The sequence below is a fragment of the Tamandua tetradactyla genome, chromosome 6 (genome assembly GCF_023851605.1).
Source record: "Tamandua tetradactyla isolate mTamTet1 chromosome 6, mTamTet1.pri, whole genome shotgun sequence".
NCBI classification, from domain to species: Eukaryota; Metazoa; Chordata; class Mammalia; order Pilosa; family Myrmecophagidae; genus Tamandua; species Tamandua tetradactyla.
This window is the reverse complement of record NC_135332.1, coordinates 38,096,820-38,115,759: the sequence shown is the minus strand read 5'-3', so window position 1 is coordinate 38,115,759 and position 18,940 is coordinate 38,096,820. Positions and strand designations below refer to the sequence as shown.

The 18,940-nt window shown below is 47.4% G+C and overlaps 1 protein-coding gene and 1 long non-coding RNA gene across 3 annotated transcripts in view; one reads left to right on the top strand and one right to left on the bottom strand.

Annotated features, from left to right (window-relative positions):
• Window positions 1-18,230, bottom strand: part of AKAP1 (A-kinase anchoring protein 1) — a 35,644-nt gene extending 17,414 nt beyond the window's left edge. Inside the window, exon 1 of one of the 2 annotated variants that reach the window (XM_077164871.1) lies at window positions 18,110-18,230. The gene's annotated coding sequence lies outside the window, so the exon portion shown is untranslated. Of the gene's footprint in view, window positions 1-6,590; window positions 6,843-18,109 lie in introns of those variants that run through there. The other variant, XM_077164870.1, reaches the window with a different exon arrangement.
• On the top strand, window positions 6,868-7,736 carry LOC143687679 (uncharacterized). The gene is made up of 2 exons (XR_013177636.1): window positions 6,868-7,001; window positions 7,236-7,736. It is a non-coding gene; the product is annotated as an uncharacterized LOC143687679 (long non-coding RNA).
• Window positions 18,231-18,940: the final 710 nt, after the last annotated feature.

The following is an 18,940-nucleotide window of genomic DNA, read 5'->3' as shown; positions in this document are numbered from 1 at the left end:
TGAAGAACTTTAGCACCAGTTCTTAGAATATGATGGCCACACCCCTTGACCAAGAAATCTGCACACCTAGAATCTTTCCTACAAAAAGGTAAAGAAGTTTGAATAGGCAGAGGTCTATCTAAAAATGTCCACTGAGGCCTCATACATAAAACTTAACTCAAAATGGATCAAAGACTTAAACGTAAGAGTAAAGACTACAAGTAAAGTCTTAGAAGAAAGCATAGGGATAAATCTTCATGACCCTGGATTTGGCAAACAATTCCTAAATATGACACCAAAAGCATGAGCAACAAAGAAAAAGAAACTGAAAGTCATCAAAAACTTTTGTGCGAAGGACACTATCAAGGAAGTGAAAAGACAACCCAAAGAATAGGAGAAAATACTTACACAATTATTTTATCTGTTAAGAGACTTGTCTCTAGAATCCATAATGAATCCTTACAACTCAATTAAAAAATTTTTTTTAATGGATAAAAGACTTGAATAGACATTCCTCCAAAGAAAATTTACAAATGGCCAATAAACACATGAAATGATGCCCAACATCATTAGCCATCAGGGAAATAAATATCAAAACCACAATGAAATAGCACTTCACACACACTAGGATGACTGGAATAAAAAAGTCAGATAAGTGTTGGTGAGAATGTGGAAAAATGAGAACCCTCATTGCTGCTGGTGGGAATGTAATATGGTACAGCTGCTTGGCAAAACAGCTCAGTTCCTCAAATGGTTAAACATAAGAATTACTATATGACGCTACAATTCTACTCCTAGGTATACACCCAAGAGAAATGAAAACATATGGCCACACAGAAACTTGCAAATCAATGTTTACAGCAGCACTGTTCACAAGATGTAGAAACAACTCAGATGCCCATCAAGGGGCAAATGGATAAATAAAATATGGTATATGCATACAATGGAATATTATTCAACGATGAAAAGGAATAGTACAACATGGATGAACCCTGAAAACATCCTAAATAAAGAAGCCAGTCACGAAAGATGACTTACTATATGATTCCATTCATATTAAAGCCCAGAATAAGGGAATCTATTTGGGACAAAGACTATCAGAGGTTGCTTAGGGATGAGGATCGTAGAGGGGAATGGGGCAGATAGCTAACGGACACAGTCCTTCTTCTTGAGAAGATGAAAATGTCCTCAAGTTGAATGTGGTGAAGATTGCACATATCTGTCAATATACTAAAAACCATTTAAGTGTATGCTTTAAATGGGTGAGTTGTATGTTATGTGAATTACATCTCAACAACGCTGATAAAAAGAAACAAAAAGAATGACCACCAGGACATCATTTGAAACAAAACTAGGATTAAACGTAAAAGGGAATTGTTACTTAAATATACCATGAAATTTGTGTCCATGGGCACACCCGTGTGTCCCTACAAACTTAAGCTCTGCTGGTCTACGGGTCATATAGTTCCAAAAGGAAGTCATATTTCCAAAACAGAAGTGCTTCCACCAGAAGACACAATGACAATTCCAAAGAACTGGTGAGCTGCCATCAGGCCACTCCTCAATCCTCTGAATCCACAAGGAAGGGAATTACTGCGCTGGCTGGGATGATTGCTCCTGATTAGCAAGGGAAAATAGGACTGCTACTACACAATGGAGGAAAAGAAGAGTTTGCCTGAAATACAGGAGAGTCCCTAGGGTTTTTCTTAATACTCCAACACTCTGTGATTAAAGTCAAGGGAAAATTGCAACAACCCAATCCAGGCAGGACTACTAAAGGCCCATATCCTCCAGGAATGAAAGTTTGAGTCATCTCACCAAGCAAAGAATCACAACCAGCTGAGACGCTTGCTGCAGGTAAGGGAATATGGAATGGGCAGCAGAAGTAGTTATAAATACAAGCTACGACCACATAACCAGTTACAGAAATGACAACTGTAATGGTTGAGTATTTCTTCCTTGTTTTGCTATGAATGTTTATATATATAGCAAATATCTTTGTTTTCTTCTCTATCATATCCCCTTAGCATGTAACATAAGCTGTTTTAACTTTACGTCATAATATTTAAGTCAAGTTTAAGAGTGAATATTACCCAAGGGCTTACTTTCTTTTCTGGGGAAAGAATTAGCGTGTTTCTAGTTGTACACAGGACAGCCAAATTATGTTAGGCGAAAGTATGACTGTTAATTGTTTTTATTTAGAGATTAAGTATGGTTTAAGGAGATGTGTATGGGTGCCAAATTGACAAGGGGTAGACTGTGGTATCAGGTTAAGTCATGTGTCAAATTAGCTAGGTTATGGTGTCTATTGTTTGGTCAAGCAAACATTGGCCTGATTGCTACCATGAAGACACTTCTGATTTAAATCATTAGTTGACTGCATCTATGGCTGATTACAATCAACAAAGGATATTGCCTTCAGCAACGAGAGAACTCTCATCCTGTTAGCTGGAGGCCTTAAAGGGAGAACTGATTAAATCAACAGTCAGAGAGAATTTCTACTTCAGTCAGCCAACTCTCCCTGGGGAACTCATCATAGCCTTCAACAGCATTCTCAACCTGCAGCCTTGGAATTCAGACTAGCCAACCTCGTGGTTGTGTAAGTCAATTACCATAATATCATAATATTTACATATATATGTGTGTGTCTATGTATGCACACACAAATACACGTATGTGCATTTGTGTATAACCTGTCCGTTCTGGTTCCCTGGAGAACCCTAATACACCATATCACAGAATGAAGTTAATCTCACGTTCTGACAGGGAAAAACTGTCATGATAGAGAAAACAGAAGTTGTAGACTAACATGCATTTGCAAACTCAAGTTTTTTTGTATGCGCACACACCAAACTCTTTACAGCTGTGAGAGGAAAGGTTGTATCCTGCAACCATGCTGAACTTCTTTACTAGTTCTAACATTAAGCTTTTTAAGTATATTCACTGGGATTTCTTTATCTGTGAATAGAGACAGTTTTACTTCTTCCTTTTGGGAAGGGTGAATTTCTATTATCAGTGGTTCTGAAACTTGGTTGCACATTAGAATCATTTGAGAAGTATTTAAAATTCCAATGCCCGGGAAGTATCCAGACCAATCAAATCAGAGCCTTGAAGGGGGCAGACCCAAGCACCAGTTTGGTTTTTAACGCAGGTGATTCCAGTGTGTAGACAACTTTGAGAATCACTGTTCTGTAACAACCCACACACATCCAAAAAAGTGGTAGATTACAGAAGATTGGCTTTGTGTTCAATGTCTTTCGTGCCAAGACAATTTGAGATGGGAAAAGGGCCGAGGGGCAGGGTGGTCTCAGGATGGGGGAGGATGACCACTGCCCACCCAACAGGGCTGAGCTAAAAGGATGTGGAGATGAGGTCTGAATCCAGATTTTCATCTTGTCAGTAAATGTGGATTCAGACTCATTAACTAGGCAACACCATTCCGTAAGTACAAAGTTTATAGTTGCCATCCCCACAGTCTTCCAGCAAGTCTATGATGTTAGGAAAAAGACTCAATAGGATGGGTCAGAGGAAGGAAAAGAATCCATGGTCTCAGTTGCCCCTTACGATGTGATCATATGCACAACGGGAAAAGACGGTTCAAGGCTAGAGGCTCAAATTTGTCTGTGGGTGGCAGCAAACTGCCTCTCTCAAACAGCTGGGAAAGGTCCCCCACTCAGAATTAAAAGCTGATCCCCAGGGGTACTGACTCTCCAGCAGTTGCCCATCTACAACCCCAGGAACTGGCTCTACTACAATAAGGCAGAGGCCCAACCCTCAAACATGCCTTCCAGTGTGGCTATGGCCCTGTACGCCAGGCCAGCCAAGCCCCAACCCAGTCCTTAGCACCCCCAAATATCAGGCCCTCCCACCACTTCATTTGCTCTTTTCCCAGGGCCTTGCTCAGATGAAACGCACAGAACCAGCCACTTACTGCCATAACACATGGCCCTGTCTGCTGCCTTAGAGCACACTGAGACTCTGACACTAGTCACCCACCAGCCCTCCCAGGCCAACTTGTAGTCCAGACGCTAACCCCCCAGACCCAGCATCTCTAGCTACATACAGACAGACAGCTGTATCCACTCAGAGAGCCCTGTCCCTGCACAGCTCCCAGGCCACTTTCCCCCTACTCTGGTGCCAGGAGAGCCTCCTTGAAGGTGTTCCATAACAGTCCCCCAAGGCCCCCCCACCCAACCCACAGAATCCAGCAAGTCCCATCTGGATTCCCAAGCACCCACAGCACCCAGCCTCAGTGTCCTGCATGGCTGCTTTAAAGACTCCACCTTGACTCTGAACTTGAACCAGAGACCACATGACCAGGAACCAGGAACCAGGGGCCACGGCTTCTGCTGGTGAGCAGCTACAAAGCCCTCCTCTCCATGACTGCTTCCAAGAATAGGAAATGCCCAGTATGCAGGCAGGAGGGATGAGATCCCCAGAGATTTGAGGGGGAGGCATGAATATGCCTTACTGCCAGGAGTTTGTGATTAGAGATCTGAGCCATCCTCCACCAAGATCAGTGCCAAGAACCCCTGGGATCAACAGCCACCCTCCCTAGGCTTCGGCTGCAATACATCTGAGCCTCACTGGGTTTCACTAAAGGTGCCCGCTGACCTGAGGCACCGCACAGGGTCTGGCGTGGAGAGGATGACCCACTTGCCCACCAGTCAAGAAAATGGCTGGCCGCTCACATCCTCAGCCCTAGGCGAGTCCTACCCTGAGACAATCTCACCCCAGTCAAATACAAACTTCTTCCCCATTTACATGGTCTGACAGGTCTGGGAGAGTGGAGTGGGGAGCACCACCCTTTCTGAATGTTCACACACTAACAAAGTGCAGCCTCACTAGGCTCGGTGCTTCCTTCCTTCTCTGCCCAGGAGCTCCAGGCACAGACTCCAATTACTCTCTTTGCCTTGAGAGTTTTGTTGTTTTTAAATCGGAACTTCTCATGATTAAACGCCTTCACATTCACAAGCGAACTGAAGTGCAGGCTGCCTCCCGGGGTGTCCTCCCCCCAGGGCCTCCCTCCCGAGGCCCAGGACACTCAGGACAGGCCTGCACCATCAGGGAAAAGTCTCCCAGAAAGATGCTGCAGAGACTTATCCTAGGGTCGGTGGGGACGAGACTTGGCTATTTTCAATCTGCTGCAATTAAATAGCTGCCTGCTTATTTTTAGCAGGTCCATTTACCCAGGAATAGACATGCTGACTGGTTGCCAGGCGGTCACACAGAGCTAAAGCAGGCACGGGCCACAGCCCCAGACGCCTCCACGTTCATCTGCTCACTCCAGGTTTTAAAAGGATCCTTCTTTCTCCAGAAAGTTACCCGCAGCTTCTCAGAACCACCACCAGAAAAGTGAAGGACTCTCTCCCAAGCCATCTGACCTGTGCTGTCACTGCAGTCTAGACTATTCAGCTAAACATGAAAACAAATCCCTGGGAATGGTACAAAAATTCTTGGTCCAGTGACTATGACAATATGGCTGGCTGTTACTGTGAAAAAGAGCTGCCTGTAATTGATGGGAAAGTCAATCCTAAAAGCAAGAGTTTAAGAGCAAAGAGCTCAACAAGCCCAATCTGGTCAGTGAAGCCAAATCTGTTTGAGCCTTCTTCCTTTATTCCAGGGATTTCTGCTCCCTGCCAATGACTGCTCCCGAGTGTTCACCAACAGGAGCCTCCTCAGGACATGCCATCTCTACAGTGTCATGTGCACAAAGCTCTGCCGAAGGGTTTTCCCCCTTGAAGGGGTTGTTCCAAGGACAGGAAGCAGCCACATGGTCCAGAACCTAAAACTCAGCACTTGGGGTCACTGCATTCAGAGCATATCAGTGGGCCCAGGGGCTAGGCTAGAAGCACTCTCACTCTCAACTGAGTTTGCCTGGAAGATCACACACCCAGAAGTTCTTTGCAAGACTGGAAGAGTGTCTCTGGTTTATACTGGATGTGGTATTAATTATTCATTAGGTTACACACCTTGCACATACATTTAAATGTGACTTCACACACACACACACACACACACACACACACACACACACCCTGCACCACAGCAGCTAAGCTGACCTCAAATGCAGGAAGTAGGCAAAGAGAGCCCAGGAAGGTTTCCTCAAAGAGGACCAGAATTTCCTTGGACTACACTGGGTGGGGAGAGGGAAAAGTGGCAAAAATTAAGGTTCTAAGCCCAAAATGCTTTTGGGAGTGGGAGGGGGCAGTAAGTCCAAGAGCTGTGAAGGAGCAAGTCCTGGGAGCAAGTAGGGGTTAGACAAAGGAAGTATGACCTTTACTGCCAGGGCAGTGGGGAGCCTGAAAGAGCTGTAGCAGCTGTGACAAGATCAAAGTACAGCAGGTCACAAGGGCAAAGGCCAGGGATCCAAATGCTGACAGCCGGTCAATCCAGGAGCCACCAGCCACACAAGGCTACTAAGCATTTGAAATGTGCCTAATGTGACTAAGGAATGGGATTTTTACTTTTATTTAATGTTTCATTGACAAAAGAGCCCCAAGTAGCTTGTGGTTACAGTCCTAGGTAGTCCAGTTTGAGGATGGTCTTAAAAGGAAAGATCTCAAGAAAACATGAGAGGCAGAGAAGATGCTTTGGCAACCAATGCCTACCTTGCTGGACTTGTTGGGTCCTGGCCACTGGGGGTGGGGGAATGATAAGCCTGGGTCACTCCCCCTCAGCAGCATGACTGTGGGCCCAGGAATCAGAGTGCTGGAGCCATGCCGCAGGTGTGCTGGCCTCAGCCCAGCCCCAGTTGTTCACAGGGTTGTTACTGTCATCCTTTGGGGGCCTGAGTGAGCTGTGACAAAGGCTGGCATCCTAAAGATTTCAAATTAGCTCACAGTGGGGCTGTGCCCTGCCCAAGGCGGGCCCCCACACCTTCCATTGTGATGGCACCGGTCCAGGCTTTGGGCCAGACCAACCACACCCTTGGGACGGTCCCACCGCTGGGTGGGAGCACCTGCACGGGGAAGCTTTCTCCAGCAAAATGGAAGCCCAGAGCCAAGCCCCAGGCGCTCCAGGTATAGAGAGCCAGAAGGCAAAATCCTATCCCTAGAAAGGGTCTCAAAGGAAGAGCTCATCCTCCCCATAACCCTTGGTATGAATACTCAGTAATAAAGGGAGTGACACAAAACAAGGGTGGACAGCCCAACCTCTCCCCTTCTTGCTGCCCCACTCCATGGTGGGTCCAAACTCATTCCATAAAGTTCTCCCCACTCCTTCATTGGGGGGGGGGTACTTTTTTTTTTTTAAAGTTTTACAGAATATGGCCCGCCCAGCCTGGCACTCATCACTGCTTTTGGCAACCTCCTTGCTTTACAAGTGAATTATGACAGGTTTCTGAGGACTGTGGCAAAGCAAGTACCAGGAAAGCATTCTTGGGGATGGGGAGTTCCTATCAAAATGAAAGAAGTGGCCACAGAAAACTACAGAGGATTGCTCAAAAGGTATGAAGTTGTGATCAGACAATAAGCCTATAAAATGCTATTAAAGATGACACGTGCTTTCAAAAGAAATTAGAAAAGATGCTGATCTGAGGCAAAAGACCCTTCACCCCCTCGCCTCAAATGGGTGAAGCAAAGAAGCAAGATGCTGATTTCCCAAACTGATTCCCAAAGCCAATATAAGAAGTCCAACCCAGAAGTTACAGAAAGGCCTAAGGAGGTCATTGCCATCCAACAAATATTTACTGGCTCCTATAAGGTATAAAGTGTTCTGGAAAACAGAAATAAATCAGACAAGGATGCTGTACTCAAGTGCTTTCAAGTCTTTCAGTTTCTTTGGGGGCATAAAACCAATGACCTCTTCTCCACTGAGCTTATTACTGCCACTCTGACTGACGGAGAGAAAGTGGCAGTCTCTCCAAGACACAGGCAAGCACAGGAACGTGGGCTTGTAATTCTGTGCAGCTTAATGTCATGCCTGAAGACATCCCAGTGTACACTGAGCAGATAATTAAAAAGTATTGGCAAATCCTTTGAGGGATGGGGAAAAAAATATGCAACTATTAAACTTTACCTCTGGCGAAACCCCTGAGACTGTCTCAAACATTAGGGACTCCCAAGTCAATAGGCCAAGCCCTTAACCTTGAAGCTTACTTTGTGAAGCTTATTTATTTAACGTAGCAGAGATGCTAAACCTACCTGTGGTTATGCCTAAGAGTTACTTACAGAGGACCTCTTTTGTTACTCAGATGTGGCTTCTCTTCCTTTCTAAGCTCAACTCAGGAGGTAAAATCACTACCCTCCCCCTTACATGGGACATGACACCCAGGAGTGAATGCATCCTTGGAATGGGGGACATGACTCCCGGGGATGAGCCTGGCCCTGGCACTGTGGGATCTACAATGCCTTCCAAAGGGAAAGGAATTGTAACAAATAAGGTATCAGTGGCTGAGAGAGTTCAAATAGAGTCAAAAGGTACTCTGGAGGCTATTCTTACACAAATTTCAGCTAAATATTGCTACTCACCATGGTTTGCCAAACAATCAAAACCATTCCTGCCAACCCTAAAGAATACCTAGGGCTTTATCTGAGAGTCTACAAAGGCTCCAAGTACTATGATTAATTTCCAGAAACCTACAACCTCCAGATGGGTTCCCAGGTCAGTTAAATTCTGAAACCCACAGGGCCCAGCCCCTCTAGAACATCAGTTAGTTCCATCCCCCATCCCCTATTATTGACAGCCCTTCCCAACAGGAAAAAGTTATAACGGGCATAGCCCACATACCCCTAAAGACTGGGAGAAAAATAAAAGGAGCAGGTGGAGTTATAACAGAAGATAGGATTTAACCAAATGAGTGTGACTACTGAATCATTATGCTGATATTTCTTTTAGTCTCCAGTGTCTTGGAGCAGCCAGAAGTAAAAACCTAAAATTATGGAACTGTTAACTCATACCAAACTCTGAAATCTGTTCTATAGCTCATTGTTGTAGCATGCTTTGAAATGTATTGTTTTTTTGGTATATGTTATTTTTCACAAATAAATAAATAAAATGAGTAATTTCTAAAAATAAAAGACAAGACACAGGCAAGCATCTGGCTGGGGTGGGAATGAACAGGAAACAGGTTCCCAGATTAGAATCTTCCAACTGTCCTGGAGTGGGGGGTAGGGGTGGGGGAACAGCAGCCTGAGTGCCAGCACCGTGGGAGTGAGAGGGGGTAACCCCCACTCAACATACAGACTCTGCTTCCAGACTCCTTACTGTCAGCACTACTTGAGACCCTTTTATTTATAACTTCTTCAGAGAGTAAACCAGCTCTTCTGCTGGATGGTAGAAGGGATCTAGGAAGCCAGTAGTCTCTGCAGACATCCCACTGCCCACGCCATCACAGGTACCTCTCCCTCTGCAAGATTTAGCTTGTTTCCTGGTGGCTGCCCACCCCCACACATTTTCTCAGCAAGCTAATAGAGGAGGGATGCCAACAAAACACAGAAGTCAACCAAGAAACCCAAGGGTATGGGATCCAGGAAACAACAGGAGAAGGTGAGTGTCAGATTCCATGACCTATAGCTTTAACAGAGGGAGAGGGGCTTTACAGGAAGGGCAGAGCTTCAGGGAAGAATCAGTGAATTAATGAGAGCTATACAGAAAACAAAGCAGAAGAAACTAAGGAAATTAACTGGGAGAGGAAGCAGAAAGTGGACAAGAAAGGAAATATGGAAAACTAGGAACTTTTCAGCCATTAGCAATGTTTATATTACAATAATATATCTTATAATAATATATTGTTATAATAGAAACTCTAAATAGTAACTTGACCAAAAAATTTGTGCTATCTCTATTGGGAGGATGAGGGGAGAAAAAAATGTGTAGGAATAAACTGCATCTACAGTAGAAAGCCAACCAGATAATATCAAAAACAACTAAAATAAAAATTATTTTCCCCATAATAACTGGCATCCATTTTGCTTCAGAGACCCCCAACTGCCCTGCTGATATAATAGTAAGGATCAAAAAGAGAACATGCTAATTCCACTCACAGACCTTTAGGAACCAAAGCACCTGGTCTCCCCACCCCACTGAAGGTAGCCCTCAGGACTAGTCATTTAAATAGAATTTTATTACCTACTGGGAGCCCAGTCCCATTCTAAACACTAAGGAAACAGCCCACAGGAAGCAAAGGAGTGGGAGGGTACAAGCAAAACAATGGAGTAGACCCTGCAGCCACGCAGCTGGAGTTCAGCAGAGAACTAAGCCCTAAGGCCCTGCGAGCATGTGATGAATCACACACCTGTACCGCATGGGAGAGCTGAGAACCCTTTTCTGTGTTGGGTGGTGGAGATGAAGAACTCTGGTTAAGAAGGGCCCGTGCTTGGGACAACGGTTGGGGGATGCCTCTTGAAAGAGGTGGCACCAGGGCTGGTAAAGTGAGGAGCTGGCCAGGATGGGGGTGGGAGAGTTCCAGGCAGAGAACACATGCCAAAGTCCTAAGGCAGGTAACGCGTGGCAGACTAGAGAGCAAGAAGGGAAGACAAAGATAAGGTAGGAGGGTTGTTGCCAGAGAAATGGCTCCCCAAGTCAGCAGGCAGAAGCGCCTTTTTTAGATGGACCTGAGCTATCGAGAACCTCGGGGAAGAAGGTTCTCCAACCTCCCTGTGCCCTCCAGAGAGAGGAAACAGATGCCCAGAGAGCCAAGGGGCTTTAATTTCTTTAATAAACAGAAGCTGCTTCCTGAACTATTCCAGAGACAGACCACCTCCCAGGCTGTAAAGGGACAGGCACAGTTCATGTGGGTAAATAGGGGCTCACTTTTAGAGAGCCCCCACCCTGGGGGGGCAGACACACACACACACACACACACACTCAGCCCCACATAAGCCACTGCCGCTTCTTTGAATCAGAACTTCCGAAAAACCCTCACTCTCCAGCCAACATAAACCATAGGCAACAGAGGGCCTTATATGGCTCAGAGCTTTCTTAACCAGAAACAGATACATGGGCTGGACTTGGCAGCTCTAAGTTAGAGAGGAGAAACCAAAAAAAAGAAGAAGCAGAAAAGAGAGAGGTGGGGAACAGAAATTTGTCAACTACTTTTTCATGCCTCTGAATTCATCCTCAGTGGTTTCCCAGTAAAGAATTCCAATGGGGGATATGGCTTTGCCTTCTCTGTTCATGTTTTGGTTGTGGTTTAACCCAGAGGACACCAGCAGTCAGGTTGCCGCCAGAGCCTTACTGTTGTACAGCTTTTAGTGACTTTTTTTTTCCACATGGGCAAGCAAGAACTCTGCCACTGAGCCACCATCACACTGCCCTTTTAGCGACTTGTCCAAAGGAGACTTCACAGGAAAATGGGGTTGCATGGTTTCCTGAGAAATTGACTGTGGAGGGTTCTCATTCCCAAGGGCAGTTCTGACCCCTATTTCCCTGCCTGAGCAGCAAGCCAGCGTGGCCCAGGAGGCAGGGATGGGCCCCAGCCACGGATCCAGAGTAGAAAAGGCAGCCCGGGAGAACTCTTAAGCATCCACCATCCCCTATACACACACACACTCCATGACGGATCCTAGCGTGCCTTTATTCTCCTCTCTCCTTTGATTAGGCGGCGGTGGCAGCACAGGCAGTGGTTTCATCACCAGGACCTGCCCCAGACACTGCAGTGACCTGGTACTTGGCCCTCCTAAAGGATGCCACCTGCTAAAAATAGCACGACAGCACATGCTGGGCCGGGTGGGCCCCAGCAAAGGCAAAGGACAAAGCACGGAGGTTATTCTCAGCCGGGCCTTTCTCAGCAGGCAGAGCTCAATGTATCTCCGAGGCTGGCCTCCTTCCACAAGCAGTTCAGTGTAAGGGAGAAACACTCCAGCCCTTATTTCTTTGGAGAAACAAGGAAAGGGGGGAAAGGAAGAGATCCTCCTGAAGACTGAATGGGGGTCCTTCAGATCTGGTGTCCAGGTCCTCACAAATCCACAGCCAGGCCAAAGCTGGAGAAGAAGGGAGACTGGAGCTGTGCTTGAGCAGAGCTTGCCACCTCCTCTAACCAGGAGCCAAGTTCCTCCTGGGTGACAGCCTGGTGAGGGCCAGGGGATGGTCCCATGACCTCCATGTGAGGCCTGACAGGCCACAGCCACATTATTATTAGCTAGGGAATGAGTGACTTCAAGGTTGTCTTCAACTAGGAGACTGAGTTAAACAGAACTCTTCTAAGAAGTTCCCCAGGCCTTCAGAGGTAAGAGCTACTTACCTCTACAGATAACACAGCACTATGTCAGGGGCTTTTTTTTTATTTTTAGCTATTACCACTATTCACAGCCATTATTATTCACAGCAGTTCAAAAGTGCCAAATTGTTGCAGAATTCTGATGACAAACTATGACTTTAGTTAAAGCAAGAGAGTTAAAGAGTTCCTGGCTTAGAAGATGGGCTAACAGTTTCTCCCTCATAGAGTTCTTAGGAAGCTTAAATGAAAGCACTGAACAGTCTGATTCCTAGTTTGTAGGATAAATGGTTTTAATCTTTTAAAATGCTAGTTTTAGTTTTCAGGATAAGGAGGGAGTAACAATGGGGCAGTAAATAAGAAACAGTCTCTGGGCAGGGCCAGGGAGAGATCGAAGTCTAAAGCCAGCCCAGCAGTGTCCTGGGGTCAGCTCACCCTCTTCCAGCCTCTGCTTCCTCATCCACAAACTAGAAACACTGAACCTCACAGGGTTGCGAGAGAATTAAAATGGGACAGTTTGACCCCGCTGCCCAAGTACCAAGTATAAGTATCTGCTGTACCTCTTCTCCTGCTGTCTGCCGCCAAGAAAAGAGAGCTCACATTATATGCCTGCGGTTAGTCTGGCAGGGTCATAAAGTAAAACCAGGACCAGACGAAAAGGGCATCACTCCCAAAGAGCTAGCCCACACCCACACTCCAGGATCCCCACTGGGGCGCAACTTTCCCCACAAGCGCCTTCAGTGAAAACCAGCCCCCAACTTGATGCTCGTTTATAAATTGTTGGCATCCTGGTTTAGCCGTGGACTCCTGGTGGGACCCTGTAGAAAGCCATCAGGTGGGTGCAGGACCAAGTAGCTGGTCCAGTGACATCTGACACTTGAAGACCAAGCCCTGAGAGCACTGGCCTTGGAGAGCTGGCAAGGACCTTTAGGATTGCAAAGACTCTCAAAACCAAAGTGGCTGTCCGAGGCCTTGGTATCTCCTGTCCCCAAGGCCCCTCGATAAGCTCCTCTCTCAGACGGCTGCATGATTGATCACTCCCTTCCCAACTGGTAGACCTGAACGGGTTTCTTAACATGCCACGGAGAAAGCCAACACATAAATAATTTGTCACTGAAGCTGCTGGGTTTCTGGATTATGAAAGACTAAGCCCAAACAAGTGATGCTTTAGAGGTTTACAAATAGAGGGAATTAAGCTTTAGAGGTGAGTCAATAATACTCTAGAGTAGCTATGTCCATCAGAACTTTCTATGATGACGAAAATGTCATAGACCCGTGCTATCCAATATGGCAGCCCCCAGCCACATGAGGCAACTGAGCATCTGAAATGGAACCGAGGCCACTGAAGAACCGTTGTTTTTTAAAATATTTTTTAAATGTAATTAGTGGCTAATGGCTACTCTCTAGGACACGGCAGCTCCAGCTAGGCCCTCTACCCTAAGGATGGATTTGGAATGAGAAAAGAAATATTGTTAAAAATAAAAATATTTAGAAAGTAAAGCAGCATCTAGGCTAGTAGAACTTAAGTGTACCTAAAGCAGTGAATTGTATTTTTTGAAAGTCTTTAGTCTTCGACTTGTACTACCCACCAAGCTAAGCTTTCCAGCCCCAATCATACCTGTTCTCCCACACACAGCCCCTAAAGGCACCCCCACCACTCTCCAGCAGCCCCAAGGCGCCTGGTTACTCGAGGGCTCCTAGGAGTATTATCTTACGGCTGTGATGTTGACCAGCTCAACTGAGAAAACTGGGGCGGTCCCGGAAGGCCAAAGAGACCTGCCTAGAGTCACAGCCACACTTCAACCCTAAAACTGCATCCAGTCCTTACCCCCAATCCAGCGCTCTTGCCACCTAAGCCCAGCGGTAAAATCAGCCTCATCAGCCCTGAGCTCTGCATACCTTTCCTTCCAGAGCTCACCTGAGGGCCCTATTTTTTCCTAGGTACAAAAGGCCCTCGGTGACATGTGACAGTGAACACAGCTAGCCAGAAATACAGGATAGGGAGGAGAATGTTTACTACCTACTTCCACAAAAAGAGAAGTGCAGAAAGGTCCAGATGCCAAGGACCTGGACAGAATGATGATGCCTCTGAACCGTTTAGTAGGAGGAAGGGAAAGTTAAAGGGGCACCTGGTGGGAAAGCTATCTATTACTGGAAAGCCACAGAAAGCTGAATAACATACACTCCTCTTCCACTGCTTAGAAAGCAGCCAAAAAGCTTAGGAGAAAAGCCCACGGATTTAAGAGTATTCCTTGGTTCCTCTTGCAAGAGCCCTCCAGAGGGGAGGAGGGGTGGGGGCACAAATGAAACCAAAAGGCAAGATAGATGATAAAAACTGAGATGGAATAATCTAGGAATACCTAGAGTGTACAATGATAGTGACTAAATGTACAAATTGAAAAATGTTTTTGCATGAGGAAGAAAAGGAATGTCAATATTACAGGGTGTTGAAAATAGATGGTAATTAATATTTTAAAACTTTAACTTATGTGTCAGACTGAAGTAAAAAATGTTTATTTGGTACAAAATCTTAATAAAAAAAAAAACCCTCCGGAGGACCTAATAAGACCAAACTCATACTTTTTAGCTTCTCTCCCATGAAAATACAGGCACTGAAACAATATGGAATGACTTCCAACTTCACCTATTTAAATTGTACTCAGAGGTGTGAGAATTAAAGGATTAGAAAGATGTACTCAGTTAGCACAGTAACTGCCAAGAAAGAGTCATTCCCCTGAACTTTAGCTCCCACATCTCCACTAACTACTTCTCCAGTCAGATACTGTCCTGCTCAAAACACTCTCACTGATCATCTTTTCCAGTGCCCAAGTTTAAAATCGGGTACCATGGCCAGCAGGTGGCATCAAGTTCATTCAGTGAGACACCACAAACAAATGTCAATGTCAAATGGTCCTAAAAGTGAAACCTGTGTGAGGTATTATATCAGGAAGCGGTGGGAAGAAACAGAACTTTCCCTTAGGAAGCAAGGTTCGGGGCTAACTTACACCTTCACTATGCGGATTAGCAACTCTCAGTCAGGTGATTTCAGAGGGACAAGAGGCCCATAGGACTCACCAGCTCCCTGGAACAGAGGAAAATTCTCCGCAGAATGACAAACCTAAGGTATCAAACAACCATCAACTTCGCCACAAGGAGAGAACAGACCAAGTTGCAGAGAAGCCCTCTCATTCTAGATTCACAGGGCAGATTAGGAAGAAGCGGCCTGGGGGAGGACGGCTGGCAGGTGGTCAGCTCGCCAGGTCCATGGAAAATTTACTGACTGCTCTTCAGAGCCCTGAAATCCAAGCACCCTTGAGTCATGTTGTGGCCACTGGAGCCAGGTTCCTGGCTAGCAAAGTGTGGGGAAAACAATTTGTTTTCCTTCTCTTGCCAACCAAGTTTAGGTTAGACACTGGGGGAGAGGTGGGGTGGGGTTTTTAAAAAAATTCAAATCACTCAAGTGATACAAGAGAAATTAAGTAAAATCAATATTAGGATTTCTTTAGGGGGAAAAAAACAATGCTTGGCACCCGTCATGGACCAGGCACAGTCCCAGAGTTTCACCAATATTATCTCAATTTGTCTTTAGGGTGTGATGGTGAACACTGTAAAGGTTAAAACTAACCTTCTGCCCACTCTATACTCTGACTCAGCCTGGGTTCAAAACCCAAGTATATTTTGGGTTACCAGGTAGCCAGACAATTTGCTTTAAAATATCCATACTCTGCATCCTTACCCTTCAGGGGCCACCTCAACTTCTGTGGCACTTGGGCAGGTCATTTCCAACAGACACCTCCAATGTCACCTAGCAGTGGCCAAGTGTGAATGTATCCCCTAGAAACAGCTAGAGCATGAGTAAGGGTCTTACAAGAGACTCCAGCTGCACAAATCAATCTATTAGACCTCTGTCTCATCCAGTGGCTTGAATCAATTACCTGCAAGCTCTGGATCATCACTGAACACACAAGGCAACAGAGACTATTTAATCTAGGAAACAATGGAAGCCTTACTGATTTACATATCTGTAGCATCCAGAGAAGAATGGCTACTAACTTCAGGCCATATTTCATACTGAATATACTCAAGAATTATTACCCAGAACCCACAAAACTAGGTGAAAAAGAAAAGGTCCAACACAAGTCAAAAAGTTCCAAAAACATAACTTTACTTGTTTAATGCTCAGAAACTTTTCAATCATCAGCAGGTGAGCCACCTAAATGCCAAGAACAGCTATGGGTCATACTGGCCACTCATTTCAAAGGTGCTCTGTACCTTTAAGGGGAAAATGGATGGGTGGAGCTTACTAGAGTCCAAGCTTTGCCTTCTAAATAAAGTTAAGCATTAAAGAAAAAAAAAAGCTACTAATTTTAAGAAGTATTTAGCAGTTACAAGAACAAGTAAGGTTATTAGCTGCCAGAACTAACAGCTGTTTTTTGGTGGGTTTTTTGTAGTTTTTGTGAACGGGGAACAGCAGTGTTCCTTGATCAGGAATAGCGACATCAAGGCAGAGTAGCAAACCAAACAGCAGATATGCTTGCACCAGGTCCGGCAGCCCAGATTTCACCGCAGAAGATAAATATAAACACCAAGCTGCCTGCACTTCAGTCAGGGAAAGATAGCTGGCTTAACCTCACTAATTGCCCTCCCCATACACCCCACCGGCTTGAGAAGCCTCCACTCACACCTGGAGCTAAGTCCACCGGGTTTCTGTTAGTGGTCGCGGATGGGTAGGAAGGCACCAGTCATCCTGGGCATCTCTCCGGGGGAGGAAGATCCCGAAACACCAGGGCTTCCATGTGTCCCCAGTGCGTTCTGCACCGCCCACCCTTCCATCAGGACCTTGCCTCCCTCATCCCTAGGAGGGCAAATGCAAGCAACTGTAACCTAGGGCACCCAGTAATGGAACACAGAAGGAAAGCCCGCCCCACACCCCACCCCTTAGCGTTCAGCCCACAGATTCTCCAAGCACAGTTTAAAGGGCAGCCCCGAAACAAGCATGATCCCTCCAGGCCAGAAGCGGGGTGGGGGTGGGGGGTGGGAGGACCGCGCCAAGAGGAGCGCGACACGTGACCCACAGCGCTCCGGGCGTGAAGACGGCGAGCAAGGCGAACTGGACGGCCTCCGCCTCTCAACCGACATGCTGAAGGGGTTATAAATGTTAATCCTCTCAAGAGACGCCCAAGGCTTCGACCTCGGGACTCGGTCCAAACGGACCCTCCGCCCGAAACAGGGTTCCGGTGACAATCGGGTCTCCCGGCCCACGGTCCGTGTTCCGCAAATCCAACTCCAGGAGCTGAGCTCCGTGCTCGGGTTTGTCACCAGCGTCGGGCCTACGCTGAGGTAGAATCCTGGGTGAGCCAAAGAGGCCCAGAAGTTGGGTGAGGTTCACTTAGTTACCAATTAAACTGCAATCCCTCCGAAGGGGTCGACGGTCCCCTAGGGGCTGGGGGACCCCCTCGTCCTTCTTAGTACCTGGCCCTGCCCACAGCCAGCCCCGCCGCCTCCTCCCCAAGCTCCGACTGGGTGGGTACACACGACCTTTGAAAAGTAAACGCGTATAGGATTGGGCGACCTTGGGTGGGACGCGCTCCGGTCTTTTTCACTAAAGACACCCTTCAGAGGGCTCAGGGAAACTTAAGCCGCAGAGGGCAGAGGTGGTGACGCGGGGGTAGGGAACCACGCCGCTAGAGAGCGCGGCCGCCCCAAGCCACGCACGCCCGATCTGTCAGCAGGAGCCCGCGGACACACCACCCTAGCCGGGCAGGACGAGGGGGCGCGCGGGCGGGGAAAATGAAGGGAGGGGCCTGCTTGACAGCCGGCGTCCGGCGTCTGAAACCTCCGGCCGCCGGGGCTTCTGGAGCGCGCATCGCATCTGCACCTGCACCCCAGGTTCCCCATCACCCCGACGGCATCGTCCTCCAGGGTCAGGCAGGTGGTCTCCAAGCCAGCTGCCCCTGGAGACCGCCAACTCACCAGCTCCTCGGCGATCGCCGAGATGCAGAATCTTTGCGCCGCCGCCGCCACCGCCCCCCGGCCCCCGCAGCACAGAGCTCTAGCTGCTCTCCCACGTGCTCGCCAGAGCGAGCGGAGCACAGAGACATTAAATACTGAGGACGCGCAGCTCGACGCATAGCCCCGCCCCCCGCCCTCGTGCCCCCGTGCCCGCCCTAGCTCACCTGCGCGTGCGCGCCGCCGGCCGTCCCCTCCCACGCCTCCGCTGCTCTTCTCCCAGCTGCGCCAGAGGGGGCGCAGTCTGGAGCTTTTCCTAGACGTCCTGGGGCCGCCGGGAGCTGGGCCTCCCACGAGCTCTCACGAGATGAGCTGCACTCTCGCCCGGGGCTCGGAGAGACCGGGCCGAACCTGGACGGTCTAACCCCGCGAGCCCAGCGCGTATTTTCTGCAAGGAAAAAGTCATTTCTTTTTTCCGCCCTGGCTCTGGGAGGTCTCGAGGGGTCAGTTAGACCGTGTGCCTGCCTCGGGTCGGAGAATCCCCACCCCAGAAAGAGCGGAGGGGCGGATGAGAGGCTGAGCTCGCACAGCCGCGGGGCTTTGAGCCTCTTCCTACGTCATTGCATTGTAATGCACAACCGTTAATAATTGCTCAACTATAACTGCATAATAATGATGTCTGGTAGCACTCAAAATCAACTTTCTTGCCCGTTTTCATAGTCCGTGGTGTCGGAGTGAAACGCTTTCCTCTAAATGGGTTTGAGTTTTGGAATGATTCCTGTGAAACTGCCCAATCACTGAGTCACTGATTCCGCCAGGAAACCGGGGGGATAAATCTACCCCACACCCACACGC